The following is an 11,531-nucleotide window of genomic DNA, read 5'->3' on the forward strand; positions in this document are numbered from 1 at the left end:
TGCATGAATTTTGAATTTTATAACAGTTTGATTATTTTGATGTGGTGGCAATACTTTTGTTTTCTGAATGTATGCTTAAACAGTGCATATGTCTTTTGAATTTGTTGTTCATGATTGGTTGGCTCTTGAAAGAATGATGAAAAAGGAGACATGTTACTGAGGATCTGAAAAATCATAAAAATGATTCTTGAAGCAAGAAAAAGCAGTGAAAAAAAAACGAAAAAAAGGGAGAAAGAGAAAAAGAAAGAAAAAGAAAGAAATAAAGTTGTGATCCAAGGCAAAAAGAGTGTGCTTAAGAACCCTGGACACCTCTAATTGGGGACTCTAGCAAAGCTGAGTCACAATCTGAAAAGGTTCACCCAATTATGTGTCTGTGGCATGTATGTATCCGGTGGTAATACTGGAAGACAGAGTGCTTTGGGCCACGGCCAAGACTCAATAAGTAGCTGTGTTCAATAATCATCATACTTAACTAGGAGAATCAATAACACTATCCGGATTCTGAGTTCCTAAAGAAGCCAATCATTCTGAATTTCAAAGGATAGAGTGAGATGCCAAAACTATTCAGAGGCAGAAAGCTAAAAGCCCCGCTCATCTAATTAATACTGATCTTCATAGGTGTTTTTGGAATTCATTGCATATTCTCTTCTTTTTATCCTATTTGATTTTCAGTTGCTTGAGGACAAGCAACAATTTAAGTTTGGTATTGTGATGAGCGGATAATTTGTACGCTTTTTGGCATTGTTTTTAGTATGTTTTTAGTATATTTGGTTAAGTTTTTAGTATATTTTTATTAGTTTTTAGTTAAAATTCACTTTTCTGGACTTTACTATGAGTTTGTGTGTTTTTCTGTGATTTCAGGTATTTTCTGGCTGAAATTGAGGGACCTGAGCAAAAATTTGATTCAGAGACTGAAAAGGACGGCAGATGCTGTTGGATTCTGACCTCCCTGCACTCGAAGTGGATTTTCTGGAGCTACAGAAGCCCAATTGGCGCGCTCTCAACGGTGTTGGAAAGTATACATCCTGGGCTTTTCAGCAATATATGATAGTCCATACTTTGCCCAAGATTTGATGGTCCAAACCGGCGTTCAAATTCACCTTCAGAATTTCCAGCGTTAAACGCCGGAACTAGCACCAAAATGGGAGTTAAACGCCCAAACTGGCATAAAAGCTGGCGTTTAACTCCAAGAAGAGTCTCTACACGAAAATGCTTCATTGCTCAGCCCAAGCACACACCAAGTGGGCCCGGAAGTGGATTTTTATGTCATTTACTCATCTTTGTAATTCTTAAGCTACTAGTTCCCTATATATAGGACCTTTTGCTATTTGTATTTTCATCTTTGGATCTGAGATCATCTTGAGATCTTTGAATCTTTTGATCATTGGGAGGCTGGCCTCACGGCCATGCCTAGACCTTGTTCTTATGTATTTTCAACGGTGGAGTTTCTACACACCATAGATTAAGGTTTGGAGCTCTGCTGTACCTCGAGTATTAATGCAATTACTATTGTTCTTCTATTCAATCCTGCTTGTTCTTGTTCTAAGATATCACTTGTTCTTCAACTTGATGAATGTGATGATCCGTGACACTCATCATCATTCTCACCTATGAACGTGTGACTGACAACCACCTCCGTTCTACCTTCGATTGGGTGAATATCTCTTGGATTCCTGATACACGATGCATGGTTGATCGCCTGACAACCGAGCGCTCGCCTGACAACCGAGCCAGCCATTCCGTGAGATCAGAGTCTTCGTGGTATAGGCAAGAACTGATGGCGGCATTCAAGAGAATCCGGAAGGTCTAACCTTGTCTGTGGTATTCTGAGTAGGATTCAATGATTGAATGACTGTGACGTGCTTCAAACTCCTGAGGGTGGGGCGTTAGTGACAGACGCAAAAGAATCACTGGATTCTATTCTGGCCTGATTGAGAACCGACAGATGGATAGCCGTGCCGTGACAGGGTGCGTTGAACATTTCCACTGAGAGGATGGGAGGTAGCCACTGACAACGGTGAAACCCTTGCATAAGCTTGCCATGGAAAGGAGTAAGAAGGATTGGATGAAGACAGTAGGAAAGCAGAGAGACGGAAGGGACCAAGCATCTCCATTCACTTATCTGAAGCTCTCACCAATGATATACATAAGTATCTCTATCTTTATCTTTATGTTTTATTCATCATCTATACCCATTTGAGTCTGCCTGACTAAGATTTACAAGGTGACCATAGCTTGCTTCATATCAACAATCTCCATGGGATCGACCCTTACTCGCGTAAGGTTTATTACTTGGACGACCCAGTGCACTTGCTGGTTAGTTGTGCGAAGTTGTAGTGATCACAATTTCGCCCACCAGGAATGTAATTGAACTCAATTATGCAGAAGAGAAATTAAAGAGGTCTTGAGTGGAGATTGAGACAGAATTTCCTCAATTCTTAACACCCAAGACTCAAACAAGAAAAGAAAAAATGCCCAAGTAAGAACCAGGAAGAAGAGAGATCAATTCTCCTCCCAAATTCTCAGAAATCTCCGTGAAGTCTCTCAAAGAAAATTCAAAAGTTTCAAAATGAAAGTGAAGATTCAAAGTTCCAAAGAAAAGTTTTTATTTACATCAAACTAGCTCCTATTTATACACTTTCTATTCTTGGATCTTGAGATTTGGATGCGCTTTTGATTTGGTGAAGAAATGAATTAAATTGGATTTTTAATTCAATTTTTAGCCCAAAACAATTTGCTTCCAGGAGGCTGCCCTGCCCTTGTGGAAGGTAGGGCAGAAAATGGTATGTGCGGCCGTTGGTGCGTGCGAGTTGGTGCTGCAGGATGCTGCCCTGCCCTTGTGGAGGGCAGGGCAGAAATTTTTGGTGCGCCAGAATGATGCCCGTGCATGCGCTATGTTGCTGCCGAGGCTCCCTTGGTGCACCAGTTTGGTGCGCTGGCCGTGCCACAACAAAATGCTGCCCTGCCCTTGCGGAGGGCAGGGCAATGTGCCAATGTTGAAGCCCCGTGTTCGAGACTTGGTCGATACACACGCAACTATTTTTCCTTGGTTTTCTTGGCACCAAAGTAAGGCTTAGTTCCTTGCTTCCTCATGGTGCCGTGTTCGATCCTTGTGGCAAGCATTGGTGAGCTTTTTCTTTGAATTTCTTCCCTTGGTGAGCCCGATATTGCCCCTGAGGAGGGCAGGGCAGTGTTTTTGATCTTCTTGATTCATGGCACCAATTTTTGCTCTGCCCTTGTTGTGGGCAGGGCAGTGTTGCCTCTCAAGCCTTGTTTCCTTATGTTGCCCTCCTAGAGGGCAGTGTGCCCTTGTGGAGGGCAATGCTTGCTTCCTCCTTTTATGCGCCACACTTGTTCTCTCTTGGGCCAAGCTTTCTTAAGCCACGCTTCCTCTTTTCTTCTTTTCTTCACCTACAATAAACCAAAACAACCACTCAAAGTATCACTAAATTCACAAGGCTTATAAATCAATTAAAAATCAATTAAATTCAGCTTAAACCTCATGAGTTAACGTTAATTTCATGGTGGTTGTTTGATTTAAAGAAGTTATGCATTTTCACTCCAAATCACTTACTTAGGATGCAAGAAAGTGCATAAAGACTAGTAAAACAAGTGAAATTAGCTTGAAAAATGGGTATATGATGACTTGTCATCACAACACCAAACTTAAATCTTGCTTGTCCCCAAGCAAGCATCAAAACTAAGAGAAAATGAAATGAACAAGAAAAGAAACATATCCTTATTAGGCATATAGCAGAATGTGGTTCATGGGGTTTTTATGCAGATAATGATAACTCAATTATTGTTGCTGTTACATAATATACATTCTTCCTCAAAGGCTTGCTAAACTTGCTGTTATAAGGTTTATTCTTTCTTTGCTCCCTTGCTAACTTTTCTTTTCTCATGTTGCTTATCAAGCTTATTATTCTTTTGGAAGCTTGGTGTCTAATGTTGCAGTAGTAGCCTTTGGCTTTATTTTTACTCAACATCTTCCACCACAGACTCATAGCTCACTACTTCTTCCTAGGATCATTGATGCCCAGCATCTCTTTGGATAACTAAATGTTCTGTATCTAGGTTGCTCTTTATTGTGGACTTTCAATTGGCCATCCCAAATCAGTTGATCTAAGTGACCGGGTTTTAAAATACCCCTTAGAATTTACTTATCCAAGCATATCCTAGTACAAGAACACCACAGGCTTGTGTCCTAGGGTCCAAGCTATTGGTGTCCAGCCTTTATTCTTTGTTTTTTTCTTGCCACATTGGCTTTTTCTTCTTCCTTTTCTCTTTGTTTTGATTTTGTTCTCAAGGGCTTTTTCTTTATTGATAGGATCCTTCATGACAGCAAGCTAGTTCACACTTCAATGAAAATGATATTATGCAGCACTTATTTCATGAGTTATTCATTTAATCAAACACATATACCACCATTGACTTCCATTCTACTTATGCAACATTGGATTTTTACTTTTCAATTCAAACAAAATCTCTTTTATTCAAGCATATGGGAAACAAAACAAAATTCAAGCTAAGTGATGAATGACAAGCATTATGCAGATCATTTCTCTAGCTACTTATTGAACAAAGATAAGTACAAGAAAATGAAATAAAAAGGAAATAAACAGTGGAGGCATATCATGTTTCAGACATGCTTCTCCTTATTAGAAGAATGAAAGAAAGGGTATGAAAGAACTTTGCCACCTTCTAATGGTCGTGGCTGCTGCTTGATTCTCCCTTTTTCTTCTTTCTCTTCCCTAGCTTGGAATAGTCTCGGATCTCTTCACCGGGACATCTTCTACCCCAGACAGAATCTAAGAGTCATGAGAGCCCAACTTCTTCCAATCTTTTAAAAGTTGCCTCCGTATAGTGATGAGACCTTGCTTGTTGCTTGGCTCCAAATTCAGGGCATTGCTCAAATGGCTTGATCTGAGGATTGAGTGTTGGCAAATTATGGGTCAAGTACTCCAACCTTGCTTGAATGTTTTCATCATTCTCCATTCTTTGCGCATATCTAACTTCTCCCATGGTGTGATGAATATTCTTCCATTGATACAGGTTGTGACTATATTCCCCTGCTTTAGCTTGACTAAAGTACAGCTTATTATATGATTCTTTGAATTCTTTGTATTGCTCTTTTTGTCCTTCAAGAATCTGTGCTTGAAATTCTTGCTGCTGAGTCATCATTTGCTGTTGCCATCTCTCTTGCTTCTCCTCTATTTGACGCTGCCAAGCTTCTCTCTCCTCTTTATCTTTCAAATATTGCTCCCTAAACTCTGGATGGGGCTCTAGATATTGCTCTTGGCGCCCCTGATTTTGCTCTTGTTGAGTCTGCATGAGTTGTTGAGATAGCTCTTCTATTGCTCTGTGTAGCTGGCTCATGTCTATGGCATCATGAGCTTGATTTCGTCCTTCCTCTCTTTGTAATCTCCTTTGCCTGGGAGCTACCACCCCTTCTGGATCATCTTCTTCATTTATTCCTTCCATACTCTTTTTGGTGATCCCTTTCCCCTTTTTCACTTTTTCTGTGTCCTCATCTTCAAAGATTACTCCAGCTTTGTCGCATAGCCTGAGGATGGTACTTGGATGTCCAAGACCACTTGATTTGCTTGTGCTGTTAGCCATCTCTTGAATACTGTCAGCTATGAGTTGTGCGATGTTGATTTCACCTCCATGTAAGATGCAGTATGTCAAGAGTGCTCGTTTGATTGTGACCCATGAGGCATTTCCAGTAGGGAGGATAGATCTCCTTACTATTTCATACCATCCCTTGGCCACAGGAGTAAGATTTATCCTCCTCAAGTGACTTGGAATTCCCTTTGAATCTATTTCCCAATCTGTATTCTCCACACATAACCCTTGCAAGATCTCATCAGGATTGTTTTCCATCTGCAATCTAGTCTCATAACTGGGCTCTGCATAAGTTATGGTTCTCAACTTTAGGGCCCTTGTGATGGCTGCTGGGCTGAAACTCACTTCAACTCCTCTAACATAACTTGTGTAAGGGGCACTATCTTTGTTTTCTTTTACAGCATTTGCATAGAACTCCCTGATCATGACTGCACTGATGTCGACAGGAAGAGCACATAAAAGTTCCCACCTTCTTTCTTTAGTGATTTGCCTCATGATGGGGTATTCCCCGTCCCTCAACTCAAGGCCTTTCTCATAGATTACATTCTTTGTCTCCATGAACCTATGATATCTCCCTTCATGGAATTGGGATCTAAATTTGTTTGCATCATATGATGGAGGTTCGGCTACCATAGGTTCCTTTCCTGGCCTTCTTTTTGAACTTGAGGAGGCCATTGGAATTGAGGTGGGATGAAGGGAAAAATGAGAATAAAAGAAATATGTGTTGTGTTTGGGATGATTCTCGGTTCTGTTGTGTGAGACAAGGGAATTATTTTAGTTTTGGGAGTAGAGGGGATTATGGCTTTCATGTGAAGGTAGCTTGAATGAGTGTGTAAACCGTTTAGTGCTAACGGCTATTTATAGGCAGATTCTTCAAGCTTTCCAACAAAACCATAATAAATGATGAAGGAGTTCGTTTGTGCTCATGAAGGGTTGAGATTAAGTTGTTCATCCAAACGGTTCATGGAATGAACGGTCTGCATGCATTGTTGAGGCTTTGACGAGGATTCTCTTCTCATTGGTTGCATGCATTTAGGTGTTCGATGATGCATGCATGCAAATTCTGCTTCCCAAGGAGCACGCTCTTCTAGGCACATGTGACCACTCCTCACTTAGCTTGTCCTAGCCGTGGCCCCTCCTTGTTTTGTCTCATCTTTTTCTCCTGCATGAACCAAAACAGCTAACCTAGGATATGGATTATACGGTTGGTAAGTGAGTTGCAATAAAAAATTGTTTTTGTTTCTTTTTCATAAATGATCAATTGTGTCCTTTAATTAGTATTGCTAAAGGTTGGTGAACACCAAACTTATCCCTTACTGAAAGATGGCTTAGCAATGCAGTAAATTCTTCACAATTGTATATATATATATATATATATAAATTCTTCACAATTGATGATATTATATATATTATATATATAATATAATATATATATATATTAAAAAAATATGTATGATCCCCTCTGTATGATTTTGATTCCATGAATAGGAAATGATCTTCTGAACATTGTTACACATGCAGACACCAACTTAGTGTTTGGTCATATGCTTCATCAAAAAGGATTATGCATATGTTCTAAGAATACCCTTTTTTTGAAAAATAAACTTGGGTGCCTTAAGGTACACCAAACTTAGAAGTTTGACATGTGCTTCAAAACAATGTATGCATTCCTCTGTATGATTTTGATTCCATGAATAGTAATGATCTTCTGAACATTGTTACATGCAGACCCAAACTTAGTGTTTGGTCATATGCTTCATCAAAAAGGATTATGCATATGTTCTAAGAATAAACCCTTTTTTTGAAAAATAAACTTGGGTGTGCCTTAAGTACACCAAACTTAGAAGTTTGACATGTGCTTCAAAACAATGTATGCATTTTATATGGACGTTCAAAATCATGCTCAGGTAATCATGGCTTATTGAATAAAAGAAAGAACAGGAATCTTAAATCATGGGTTGCCTCCCATGAAGCGCTCTTTTATTGTCACTAGCTTGACATTGAACTCCCTTTAAGGTGTGATGCTGGTGATGTCTCAACTTGTCCCCTCTCACTGTAAGCTTTCTCTGTGTCCCTTTATGCTCAATTTCAATGTGCTCAGAGAGAGTACTTGGTTGACAGTGTAATGATCTTTGTTCCCAGCTTGATATACTAATTGTACTTTGTCACCTTGGAAAATCCTCCAGTTGGAATTTTTTTATTCTTCCACCTTGTAAGCCTTCTTCCTGTTTTTCTCTTTTTCTTCCTTGTTGATTGTCTCCTTTGACAGTGACTTGAGTTGTGATTCCTCCCTTTTTTTTTATCATCCCGGCCTCTTTTGAATTCCTTCCCCTCCCTTGTACCTGCTCTTCTGTTCTATTGTTGTTGATTGCTTGCCCTGGAAGATAGTTTATCTTGCTTGTTTCTTCCTTACTTGTGTGATTCTGGAAACATTTTCAAGGTGATGCTCTCTTCATGCATCCTAAGAGTTGCTCTCCCTGTTATATATCTACAATGGCTCTAGCAGTGGCCAAAGTCGACCAAGTATTAAGGAGTCATTCCCATTCTCTGATGAATCCAGGATCACAAAATCTGCCGGATAGATGAACTGTCAACCTTAACTAAAAGGTTCTCAATAACCCTTTAGGATATACTACTGATTGGTCCACCAATTCCAAGGACATCTGTATTGGTTTCACCTCTTCTATGCCAAGCTTTTTCACTAAAGAAGATGGGATTAGATTATACTTGCTCCTAAGTACACATCCCCTTGTTGATGAATAGGCTTCCAATAGTGCAGGGTAGGAAGAAACCTCCAGGATCTTCAAGCTGGGAGGGAGCCCTTTTTTGATTAGTGCACTACATTCTTCACTGAGCATTACAGTCTCCTTCTCATTCCAACTTCTTTTCTTATTGATGAGCTCCCTTTAAGAACTTGGCATATAAAGGCATTTGCTCTAATGCCTCAGCCAAAGGTATGTTGATTTCCAGCTTCTTGAAAGTCTCAAGAAATTTGTGGAAATGCTGATCCTTTGTCTCTTTGTGGAATCTTTGTGGATAAGGTAGTGGGGGTGTAAGGCTCTTTTCCACTTGCTGCTGTCTTGGATTTGGTTCTTCCATGATCTGCTTTTCCTTCCTTGTTCTCTTGGTTGGGTTTTTTCTTCTGTGAGCTTTTCTAGGACATTCTTGCTTGTTATGTCCTTGTTGTTAGCTTCTTCTTTCTCTGTTGACTCTTTGTCATTCTCCAAGAGTTCCTTAGTTGCTCCTTGGTTGCCATCCACTAATATATTTCCACTCCTTAATTATACGACTTTGCATTCTTCCTTTGGGTTAGGAATGGTGTCACTTGGTAGTGAGCTTGATGGTTTTTCAACAGAAATCTGTTTGGAGATTTGTCCAATCCTTTCTAAGTTCTTCATGGAAGCTTCTGGTTCTTTGTTGTCAATTCTTGGTTCTTCATCATTTTCTCCATGAGCATTCTAGATTAGTAATCCTCTGGGATTCTTGTGAGGTGGGTGGCTTTGGGGGTGTTAGATGATGGTAGGTTTTTTTGGTTAGTTGGTTGGTTATTGGGTGGATAATGGTTTGAGTTTGAGTTAGGGTAAGTGTTTTGCGGTCTTCTGTATATGTTCTGGTTAGTGTTTGGCTGGTTGTTGTGGTTTGTGTTTTTCCAATTATTTTGAGTTAAGTTCCTTTGCCATGGTTGCTGAGTTTGATTGTGGTTGTCTCCCCATCTGAGGTTGGGATGGTTCTTCCAAGATGGATTGTAGGTATCACCATAGACTTCATTTGTTCCGGGATTTTGGTTGTGCATGTATTGGACTTGCTCTTGCTGTTGCTCCTCTTGGGTTTCTTCATTTTGCACCCATGTGGTTGATGGTTGGCTTGTGGCGCTCACTGATGCAACTTGAAGGCTATCAATTCTTTTGGCCATTTGCTCAAACTGTTGTTGAATTTGCTGCTGCATCATCTTGTTCTGAGCTAGGATTGAATCCACTCCTTCCAACTCCATTACTCCTCTCCTTTGTGATGGTTGGCGTTACCTTTGGTGAGCAAAGAAATATTGGTTGTTGGCCACCATATCAATGAGGTTTTGAGCTTCCTCTATAGTTTTCATGAGTTGTAGTGAGCCTCCAGCTGAATGATCAAGTGCTTCTTGAGCTTTCAGAGTAAGTCCTTCATAGAAGTTCTGCAACTTATCCTACTCAGTAAACATCTCTGGTGGACATTTCCTCAATAGTGCCTTATATCTTTCCCATGCTTCATATAAATTTTTAGCTTCTATTTGAGTGAATGTCTGTACCTCAGTCTTCAATCTTATGATCCTTTGAGGGGGATAAAATTTGGCAAGAAACTTGCTCACCAAATCATCCCAAGTGTTGATGCTTTCCTTTGGAAATATTTCTAGCCATTGAGTGGCTTTGTCCCTGAGAGAGAATGGAAAGAGCAGCAACTTGTAACTGTCAGGAGGCACGCCATTGGTTTTGACAGTGTCCCAAATCCTTAAAAATAGTAGATGTGATTTGGTCCTCCAATGGCCCTCCTCCAAAAGAACAATTGTTTTGAACCAATGTGATGAGCTGTGGCTTTAGTTCAAAGTTGTTTGCATTGACTTGGGGGTAAGGATGCTACTCCCACAGTGTCTAGCATTTGCAAATGTGTAGGAAGCCAGTACTCTTCTTTGTTGTTGGTTATTGTTGGCCCTCCTTCTGGTTGAGTGGGATTTGATGGATCTCCTTCCATTTCTTGGAATTCCTCCTCAGATTTTTCCTCTCAATAACGTTCTTCCCTCTTTCAGCTCTTCTTATTCTTCGAGAGTTCTTTGGTCAGTTCAGAGAGAATAGGGGAAGCTCTTCCTGTACCTGACATACAAACACACGATAAGAAACACACAGATCCAGAAAAACCAGTGAAACTTCAATCTATTGAGTAAGTTTTAGTTAGTTTAAGCAAAAATTCAAACAGTTAGTGTGTTAGTTAAAATGAGAAAAAGTGCTTGATCTAGATCTCCACTTCACGTAATCATTGTCATCTATTTCATCCCCGGCAACGGCGCCAAAAACATGATGTGCGGAAAACGATCCGACACAAAACTCACCGGCAAGTGTACCGGGTCGCATCAAGTAATAATCTCACATGAGTGAGGTCGATCCCACAGGGATTGAAGGATAAGCAATTTTAGTTTAGTGGTTGATTTAGTCAAGCTAATTAAGTATGGTGAGTGTTTTGTATCCAACAGCAATTAAACAACAGGAAATGTAAAGGAGGGAAGGGAAGAATTGCAGAAATTAAAAGGAACTGAAAGTAAAAGGACTGAATCTTAAAGAACAAGAAATTAAATGACTGAAATTAAAGTGCAAGAAATGTAAATTGGTAACTTAAAGTGCAAGAAAGTAAAATTGCTTGAATGAAAAAGGATTTGAGGATTGAGATTTCAGAATTTAAGCAATGGAAATTAAAATTGCAGCAAGTAATAAAGCAGAGATGAAACTCAATTATGCAGAAGAAATTAAAAGAGCTGTTGAGTGGAGATTGAGACAGAATTTCCTCAATTCCCAAGACTCAAACAAGAAAAGAAAAAATGCCCAAGCAAGAACCAGGAAGAAGAGAGATCAATTCTCCTCCCAAATTCTCAGAAATCTCCGTGAAGTCTCTCAAAGAAAATTCAAAAGTTTCAAAATGAAAGTGAAGATTCAAAGTTCCAAAGAAAAGTTTTTAATTACATCAAACTAGCTCCTATTTATACACTTTCTACTCTTGGATCTTGAGATTTGGATGGGCTTTTGATTTGGTGAAGAAATGAATTAAATTGGATTTTTAATTCAATTTTTAGCCCAAAACAATTTGCTTCCAAGAGGCTGCCCTACCCTTGTGGAAGGCAGGGCAGAAAATGGTATGTGCGGCCGTTGGTGCGTTGGTGCGTG

This window comes from Arachis stenosperma, chromosome 9, assembly GCF_014773155.1.
Source record: "Arachis stenosperma cultivar V10309 chromosome 9, arast.V10309.gnm1.PFL2, whole genome shotgun sequence".
Classification (NCBI taxonomy): domain Eukaryota; kingdom Viridiplantae; phylum Streptophyta; class Magnoliopsida; order Fabales; family Fabaceae; genus Arachis; species Arachis stenosperma.